We start from the raw sequence: 9,851 nt of genomic DNA on the forward strand, positions 1-9,851 counted from the left end.
TATAAAACAAAGCGACACAGAGAGCATAGGTCATGCCTCTTAGCTGCCTGTTCATCAGATGTTGTAGGTGTGGATCTGAGTCTCAGGACACCTGTTCAAATTTCCAGGTCTTTTTCTAGTCCCCAAAGATAGGGGGCCAGAGGCACTTGGTTAGAGATAGATACAGAGACAGTTTACTAAGAAAGGGAAGCTCTTCTGAGAGTCGGAGTAGGTCCGTGAACAGAAAAAAAATCCCAGGTCAAGAGATTCAGATCTCTTTATAGGTCATTTGTAGGCTATCTCCTTCTCTCACGTCTGTACATAGTGGATTTACCCAGGCATGCTGCATTTGCTGTCAGTTACAGACATGGAAGGTTTCCAGTGTTTTTTTTTTTTTTTTTTTTTTTTTCCATGACTGGCTGCTTTCACTTTAACCTTGATGTAGCTTCTGCATTCCATATTGTCCTGCAACATTTGGGCTTTGTAACTCTATCTTTGAAGCATATATACTTTAAATAGTATGTATCCTTTAAATAGTTTCACTCAAGTGTTTTATTACAGTGATGGAAACTAACACACCTTCTTGTAGACTGCTTCAGCTAGGCCCCCTTGCCCAGTGGGTGGGGCCATAGGAAGGAAGTTGAGATACATTTTTTCCTTATTGTTCTTTTGTTTTTCAACTTTATGACAGCAGTCGGATCCCTCCACAGCCTGCCGTGACTCTTGCTAGGCAACCCTTTGGCTCTTGCTCAACTTTGCCCAAACCTCGTGGCCTGTAGTAAATCAGCAGGCTGTGCCTCACTCCTGGTACTTTGCCACCGGTTAGATTTGTCCATGTATCACTCTCTCCAGCAACCTCCCGAGTCCTTGGCCCTCTGTTTCTTTCTAGAACTCTGCTAGGTGCTGTAGGGGTGTGGCTTAACAAATAGTGGGTAGATAACCCTGACGAGGGGGAGTGGTGCAGGCAGTGGATGCCAGTGGAGACCTGCTAAAAGTCCAGGTGACAAAGGGCTGACAGAGAAGGGGCCAGAGTTGAGAGGCATATCTGACATAGAGTCGTTTAACTTGTGATTTGTGGGTGGGTGGGTAGAGAGAAGACCCTTACATACACACACACCAGCCTCCTGGTTAGAGGACAAGGCACCTGTCTGCAGCTGCTAACAGACTATGATGCCTTATATTTTAAATGTAAAGTCGGAGCCTGAGCATACAGTGAGCTTGAAGCAAGCCTGGGCTACAGAAGGAGATTCTGTCTCAAAAAAGAAATAGAATGACACAAGATGATAGAATTACATGGACAGTCTGTCCCTGACTTATGACGGCTTGCCCGGAATTTTCAACTCTATGAAGGCGTGCAAGCAATACTCATCCATAGTTGAAACTGTTTCAAAGCTTCACTTTTGTTTCTTTCCTGGACCTCAGGCATGTGGCACAACTCTCTCCAGATGTACGGTGGGCAGAGAGGGGGGTGTATGAACCCCGAGACCATGTGGCAGAGTATAGCTACATGAATTAAATGCAGTTTCAACTTAGGCCAGGTTTACCGGGAGGTGACAGCATTGTTAGTCCCCATTGCTTCGTCCCACACTGTACACATGCAGCCCCAGAGTGACAGTGCAGCATCATTACCAATGATGCCATCACTGAAAACACTTTAGGTTAATTCTTTTCTTCTAAACATGTATGAATGTACATTTGTGTGTATAGGTCAGAGGACAATTTTGGGTGTTGGATCTCTCCTTCCAAAAGTCCCCAGGATTAAACTCCAGTCAATAAGATTGCACAGCGACTGATTTTACCTACTGAGCCATCTTGCTGTTTCTCCTTCCTTTTCTAATGGTCCTTGCCCAAGGATGGACAGTCAAATTATACTTTATAGGGGCCTGGGAGAAAATGCCATGAAAGCATGGGACCTTAAGTTCCCAGCACCCATGTAAAAAAAGCTGGGTGTTTCTGGGCATGCATTCCTTCCCTGAGGAGATAGGGACAAGGGGATCTCTGGGGCTTACTGGCCAGCTGGTGTAGACATATCTTTGAGCTCCTGGCTTAATGAGAGATCCTGCCTCAGAAAACAAAGGTGGAAGAAACTCCATGATACTGGATTCCAGGAGATTGTTCTCTACAGTGAGCGGGTCTTAGAGGTCATACAGCAGTTCTGGTGTCACCTGTGAGACTGGTATTGCTGTCTGCCTTGGCTGTGGAGGAGAAGGACTTCTTACAGCGGATGGTGCTTATTGATGAACCGACTCATAACTGGTCAAGAACAACTGACAGTTGAGGTGGCATGGCTCCCCGATGCTCAGCAAAGGATGATGGGCATATCACTCCTTTTGAGATTTAGGGAGCACCGAGGAGCAGGGTGGTGGTGGAGGAAAGAATGTAGGAGCCAAGGGGAAGGAATGCAGTGTTGGCCGAGCACTTTGCCTTCTGTGTCTAACACAACGCCATCTTAGAACAGGCATGGATTTGGTAACTAGAGCAAAACCACCATGGTCACCAGGCCTGTGATAACAGTGGACCTTCTAGAAGGAGGGAGGAGCGCTCACAGGTCTCCACGTGGGATCCTAGCTGTCTACACTGGCCCCAGGTGTGAATGATCTCCAGAGATGCTAGGCTGCATAGGAAGTGGAAGGCTAGCAGACAATGTGCTCCCGTGACGGAGCTTCCGTGGGCTTGCCATGAAGATGGGGTGGGACCTGGTGGTGTTACAGCTGGTTTGGGACCACTTACACTTTCTGTAAGTGATCTCTCACTTTTGCTGTGTACATAAACACAATAAACTCGTTGATCTCAGCAAGCTGGGCTTCAATAAAAACATAAAGTAGAGGGTGATTGAAGAGGACACTGGTGTGAGCCTTTGGCCTACACATGCCCACGCATGCCTACACATGCACACACATGCCTGTGCATGCCTACACATGCCTACGCACGCACGCACACACAAGTACTCCGAGACATTTCATACGGCACAGGTATTTTGGAGTTCTTCTCCAGACAAATGAGTTACCAATCACGTGCATAGTGAGGCCCTTTCCCACGTTTGTAGCTTGCCCTTTTTATACAGACTTAGCCCGTTATGGCTGTAGCTCAGCGGCAGACAGCTGGTCTAACACACACCGGGTCCTGGGTGTCTGCAGGACTGAAAAAAGTTGCAATTAAAGACAGCAAGTGGTTCCAAAGTCAAACCTATAGGATAAAGTGTTAGCAAGTTTGTCAGTAAATTACCTTCTGTCCAGGATCTCCTCTACCTCGGATCCTCTATCTTGTTAAGTTTCAAACCCAGGGACTAATGGCTGAGGTGCCTATTTAACATATCAAAGCCGATCTGACTAAAAAAATGGGGGCTGTCTCGGAACCCCTGGGGAAGGACAGTCCAAGTAAACTGGGATACTCCCCCAGGTCAGGATGCTCCAGGTGAAAGCAAAGAGACTCTGTGAGTCTGTGTGGAAAGAGATGGTGAAGAAGGCGTCCTTAAGGTCTAGGACAGTAGAATGAGAGGTGCAGGTGGGGATCTGAGGGAGTAGAGTACAGGGTTAGGGACTTCGGTGTGTATAGGAACAACAGCTGCATTGCTAATCCTGAGCTCCCAGCATAGGCGTTAAGAACTGGTCAGGCTGTGGTACAGTCAGGATAAGGGTCATATAGGGAGAGTGAGTGCGCTTGAGGATGCTTATTTTCCAAGAAAGTGTGGCAGGTTTCCGTATGGAGGAATATGATACTGAGAGCAACAGAGGTTGGAGGTAGGATTTAATAGGAGGGCGGTGTGAGGCCACCGAGGGAGAGGAAGTGGTCCATACTTTTGGGCTGGTAGTGGGTAGGATGGAGCATCAGTGTTAGTAGGAGGCTCCTCAGAGGCTACGAAAAGAGAGAAAGTTCCAGGAGTTGGTTGAAAAGAAAAGGAAGAGTGTAGTTTTACTATGATAGCTCTGCCCAGTAATGGGGTTGGGCAACTAGGCCATAGTTGAAGAAGAAGCGAGCTATTGGGTGGCCTCAGAGAGAGCAGAGGTGGGGCTTGGAGTCCTTGGCTGGTGGGGCTGGCCATAAACACCACAGAGATCTGAGAAGGACACATTTTGCAGGAGTAAGCAGGAAATATAGACCAAGTAGCTCCTGAATCTATTAACAAATGACAGCACTTGCTGGCTACCTGGACAGTCACCCTAAGTTCCTCTGTGGTAATCTTGATTTTGTTGGGGGCAGAAGTCCCACAGCAGGGCCAGTCTCTGGTTGCTACGCCTAGAAGATCTGACAGATTTTCTTGTGGAGGATGAACTTGGGGGGATCAGTCTAGGCAATGCAGGGCAGTCGGCCCAGTGTCCTGCTTGCCCATAGTTTGGATAGGGTCCTGGTGGTGGGTGAGGGGAGGGGCAGTTTTTACTCAATGTTTGGCTTTGCCACATTTAAAGCAAGTTCAGGTGGTGTTCTGAACCCCGTCATTGTCTTTTGAGGAGATCAGGGGTGCTACCAGGAGCTGGCATTTCTATCAAGAAAAGTTTTTTTTTCTTTTTCCTTTCTATCTTTTCCTGCTATGCCCATCTATTAAACACCTTAAATGACATAATCAACAGATTACTCTGGGGAGTTTGAGGGCTGTTATCCAGTATTTTAAGTTTCTTTTGAGTATCAGGAGATGACTGGGAGAGGAAGAGAGAGTTGAGGACAGGCATGCCCCCTTGAGAGTTAAGATCTCGTTTTTGCATACTGAAGAAGGACCTCTACAAGTCATTCGAGGAACTCGGAAGGATTTTTATCCAGCCTCCGGGTAACCTCCCTCAATTTTATCAAAATGAATTACCTTAGGAGAGGCGTTTTAGGGGCCAGCCAGGAGGCAAGTAACCGTTTTGACTCAGGCTATCCTGCCCGGGGATTGATTCTCAGCATCAACCCTATTGTTCCAGTGGGGATCCGCTGGGGGAAATGTGTTGGCCCCAGTGGATAGAAAACCTCTATGTGGTAGACCTCATCTGTGTGGGTTTGAACAATGGCCCAGACCGGCTTATTCTCCTCAGGGGCGAGAGCAGAGGAAAGAACAACAGGGGCCATGCCAGGTGAGATTCTGGGTTTGAGTAAGGCACCTGAACTCTGGCGAAGTTAGGAGGGTCAGCAGAGAAAGAACCAAGGCTCCTTTCTATCTGGGAGAGGTCAGCCTTAGAAAAGGGGACGTGCATTCGGAGAAGGCCATTAGGGCCCCGCCTCTTCCCTTAAGTGGGAGGGACCATCAGCCATTGTCCCTCCCCTTTAAGAGGTGATGAGCAGAGTGTAGTTGAGGATGAATGAGGATGAGGCAGGGAGCTGGCACAGAGGGTGCCAGAGAAAAAGGATGAGAAAGAGAGCTAGACTGAGGAGAAGCCCAGGGTAGAACCACTTCTTCTATATCGAAGTCAAAAAAGTGGGAGCAGAGAGATCCAGATCCTGGCCAGCTTTGGGGTGGGGAGGGGCGGCTTTTGCCAGGGGAACTTGGAGAACACGGCATGAACTGTAGGGGGGGGGGGCGGTGGCGGTGAAAGGGGAGAACGAGAAAGTCCGCACAAGGGCAGACACACCATTTGCCCATGTGTTGTATCATTTGTCAAGATCAGTGAGGATTTGATAGTCAAATGTGCCGTCCTTTGGCCATAGAGACTGATTGTCAAGTTTGCATAGTGGCAGGGCCATGTTGCAATAACGACAACGAGGCAACGAGGTTTAATGACATGCTAAGTCTGAGGGTGTGTAGGGATCTGAGTAGACAGACAAGCAAGTGGAGTTGAAGGGTTAGGTTTTGAGTGGAAGGAGCCCATGGTCAAAGAATGAGAGAAGCAGACCAGGGGTCGGGGTGGGGAGACATCCTCAGTTCCATCTACAAAGGGGGTAGAGGAGGGTACTTGCAGAGGCAAGAATTTCAATCTATGGCATCCCCAGGTGTACTGAGAGATTTTTCAGAGAGCAATATCTGAAATCACAGAAGAGAGACGGCACTTTCCACATGATAGGGGCCTAGAAGGGCAAGAGGACGCTTTCTGGTACGCTGGTGTGGATTTCACAGTAAAGTAGACAAAGCAGGCAGTCCTGCAGTGGCACTTACCCAGTAGAAGGGGACAGACAAGTTCTTAGAGAAGATAGAGAAGAAAGCAGCTAAGAGGTGCACTGGGAGAGACTTTTGGAAAAAGGGAGGGTTCCAGCAGAGGAAGAGGAGCAAGGTCTTAGTAAGTAGAATTGCCCATTGGTGGGGTCCCTGAAGGGTGTAACAGGGAGATGCCTACTTGGTGGTGACCCAAAGGACATTGTAGCAGGCTCCAGGAGCCAGGGAGAGGACACTTACCGAGTAGGTGAGCAGAGATGAATGGATAGAGCTTGTGGAGGAGCCAGAATGTAGAATCTGAAGCCAAATATGTTGGGTAGCAGAAGCCAGTATGGGCAAGTGACCCACACCCAGGAGGGAAAAATTGGCAGATTGATTCGGCTAGGAGAGGCTGAGCCCCTTAAAGGAAGGACTTGGCTGGTCCTAGGTACGGTGGAGGAAAAAGTTTGTTGTAGATAAAAGGAATGCATAGTCAAAGGTAGAGGTCTCTGGGAGAGACCAGAGTAGACACAACTCTGAGCCATGTAAGGAGAAGGGAAGGGTAAGGAAAAGGGGAGAGAGAAGAACCATGTGCAGTAACCAGGAGGGCAAAAGGTCAACGAGGGTCAGGTATCCAAAATGTCCGGACTGTATAAGGAGGAGCCTTTGTGGGAAGGGCAACTCAGCCCCTGGGCTGGAGTGTTCAGGGGAAGCGTGTGTGTATGTGTGTGTGTGTGTGTCTGTGTCTGTGCGTGGTGGTGGTGTGTCAGCCATACCCTGTAAGAGGTAGGGACTAAAGAATGCTGGGAGAACCTGGCAGCCAGGTCTGCTTTGATATGTTAAACAGGCACATGAGCCATTTGTCCCAAGTGTTGAGACTTATCCTGTATAGGTAGCTGTTTAGTTTTGTGGTTATTTTATATTGTTTTATTAAATACAAGATAAATGTATTCTTTTTATCCTTCTTCCGCTTCTTGGGAAAGTGGGAGCATCCTCTCTATCTTGTTCTTCCTTTAATTTAAAAAAAATACGTATTTTGTGTTCGTGTGTATGCGTGTGGGGGTCGATGGCATGCCATGGGAACACACAGGGAGGTCAGAGGACAATCTGTGGGGCTCAGTCCTCTCCTTCCAGGATGTGGGTTTTTGGATTGAACTTGGGTCACTAAGCTTGGCTTCAGGTGTCTTTGCCTGCTGAGCCACACTGCTGGTCTCCATCTTGTTCTTTCTCCTTGGTACTATCTCCTGGGGAGCACGTGGTTTATGAAGACAGTCCTCTTTTCTCCACTGCTTTACTCAGTTACACAGTATCATGCTGCTTAGTGAATAGTTAGTCCCTCACCAATCAGTACTTGGGCTTTTTCCTTTATTTGTTACTACAGAGGTTCCTGCATTGTGTATGGTTTTCTGTTTTCTTTTTAAACTCGTGGAATGAATTCCTAGATAATTTTGGGGCCAAAGTTTAGGTGCATACGTAATTTTGCCAAACATTGCTAGATTTCTGTAAGGAGCATACCTCGTTGTAGTCTCTCCAGCAGTGAATGAAAGGACCCCTTGCCCTGTAGCAGAAAGAGCATAGGGTCAAACGTTTGGACTTTTGACAATCTAAAAGGTATCTTCCTGCATTCAGTTTCAATTTGTGTTTCTCCTAATAAGAGGAAGTTCAAGCACTACATTTTGTTTTTCACAAAATTGTGAGCATTTTTATTTGTTTTATGTAAATCATTCATTTTCTCAACTTCCCCTTTTTTAGGGCTGTTGGTTTTTTCTTTTACTTTTAGAAACCCTTTAGTGTTGGGAAAATAAACAACTCTGCCTTTATATTGGCTACACTTATTTTCCCTGTTATTTCTTCTAGTTTTTCCTTTGTGTACTAAGATTATATGTGGAATGTATGTGTATAGTTAAATTTATTAGCCTTTTCTTACTCCAAGGTCACAGAAAAACTTGTCCTTCCTTCCTTCCTTCCTTCCTTCCTTCCTTCCTTCCTTCCTTCCTTCCTTCTGTCTGTCTTTTTGAGACAGGGTCTCACTATGTACCTCTGGTTATACCCGAGCTCACCAGGCTGGCCTTGAGCACAGAGATCCACCTGCCTCTGCCTCCCAAGTGCTAGGATTAAAGGCGTGCGCCACCTTGCCTGGCCCCTGCCTGTGTTTTCTTTGAATACTTACGTATTTCATTTTTAAATGAGTAGGTTCACAATCCATTTAGAATTTATCTGGCTGTGTGGTGTGGGAATGGCTCCTGTGTTAGCCTCTTCCCCAAAGTCATCCAAGTAGCTGGCTCTCAGGTGGTGGTTTAGACATGAACAGGGCAGAACTGGAACAGCTTCTGATGTAAGTCCAATGACATGAAGTTCAGGGAATCAAGGACAAAGCCATTAAGTCCAACTGAGGCAGTTTACAGGGGGAGATTCATTTAAACCCACTCTACCAGGGTTCCTTTCGCCTAGCTTGGTTAATTATAAATTAACTTGGTAAATTAACCAGTGAATGAAAACCAATCTCTTAGTATGCAAGATTAAAGTGGTCATCAATGTATGGCACTACCTAGCATCCATTCTCCCTTTCCGGCAAAGCAATACCCCAAATTTCCTTTGAGAACCTACCTGTCTACATGCTCAGCCCTTGTGGTTTGGGTGGGATGAGACAGCCCTGTGAGTTGTTATCTAACTGGTCAAAGTCATAGTCAGTTTTGGGGGTCAAGAGTTCAGGATGGACCTTATGCCTCAACAGCAGCCAAGATTGACAGAAAGGCAGGGGCTCGCAGGTGACCCCCAGATCCCGGCACTCGCAGGTCCAAGCTGAGCTGAGAGTGGAAAGGCAAGTCTTTGGGAAGCATGGGCCTGTCAGGCTGTACCGGAAGGCAGCCTCTCCCCACTCCCACTCGCTCATATGACTTAATATTTGGTTTCTATTTTTAGTCACTCCCAGCTAAGAAAGTCCTTCTGTTTGTTTGTTTGAGACATGGTCTCACTGGTTGCCCAAGGTAGCTTTAAGCAAGCTTTTAGTTCTGCTTCAGTCCCTGAGAGCTAGAAATATGAATGTACCCCACTAGACCTGGTAAGAAGCTGTTAAGTGAAGCAATTATCCTTACTAAATTTATCTTATATTCTAGTTTTAAAAAACAGTTTTTTAAAAGACTTTCATGCAATATATTTTGATTATATTCCTCTTCCCAGATATTTCCCTCTACGTCCTTACCTACCCAGCTTTGATATTTCCTGTTTTCCGTCTTTCTTCTCTCTCTTTAAAAACAAAAAGCCAAACCAAAACATGGAGTCCAGTTTGTGTTGGGCAACCACTCATGGGTGTGAGGCCTGCCCTGGACTGTAGTCAGTTATATGGGGTGTTAATTCTGTTTCCCTCACCTAGCAGCAATCAAATGCCAATAGCTACTCAGCTGGGCTAGGGGTGGGGCCTCTCATCACCTCCACCTCCATTTTTTTTTTTTTTTTTTTTTTAAGAACAGATGCAAGGCAGAGACAGCAATAGTTTAGTCAGAATCTCTCAGTTCTCTTACCAGGGCTGGTTTCTTCCCCCTTGAGAGATTGTGCTTGTAAACTGGTGAGGTAACACCACCTGTCACTTGGAAGACAAAGCACAGAGAGCGGCCAACCAGGAAGCTGTTTCCCTCAAGTTCCACCCACGGTCCTTAAATTCCACACTCCTGGAGGGCAGTGACTGTAGATTTTTGTTTGTAGTTATTGCAGACTGTTAAATTGCCTCACACAAGCCAGGTGCTATCTGACACACCCAGACTAGAATTTGAACCAGGCAGAACTTCTTCGAGTTCATTCTGCACATACAACAGGCGAAGAAAATGGAGTCAGA

The 9,851-nt window shown here is 46.7% G+C and overlaps 1 long non-coding RNA gene across 1 annotated transcript; it reads right to left on the reverse strand.

Annotated features, from left to right (window-relative positions):
• Positions 1 to 2,572: 2,572 nt before the first annotated feature.
• Positions 2,573 to 9,350, reverse strand: LOC143443419 (uncharacterized). The gene is made up of 4 exons (XR_013112377.1): positions 9,226 to 9,350; positions 8,190 to 8,349; positions 7,535 to 7,577; positions 2,573 to 3,118 (listed from the first exon to the last, which is right to left on the reverse strand). It is a non-coding gene; the product is annotated as an uncharacterized LOC143443419 (long non-coding RNA).
• Positions 9,351 to 9,851: the final 501 nt, after the last annotated feature.

Source organism: Arvicanthis niloticus, chromosome 9 (genome assembly GCF_011762505.2).
Source record: "Arvicanthis niloticus isolate mArvNil1 chromosome 9, mArvNil1.pat.X, whole genome shotgun sequence".
Lineage (NCBI taxonomy): Eukaryota > Metazoa > Chordata > Mammalia > Rodentia > Muridae > Arvicanthis > Arvicanthis niloticus.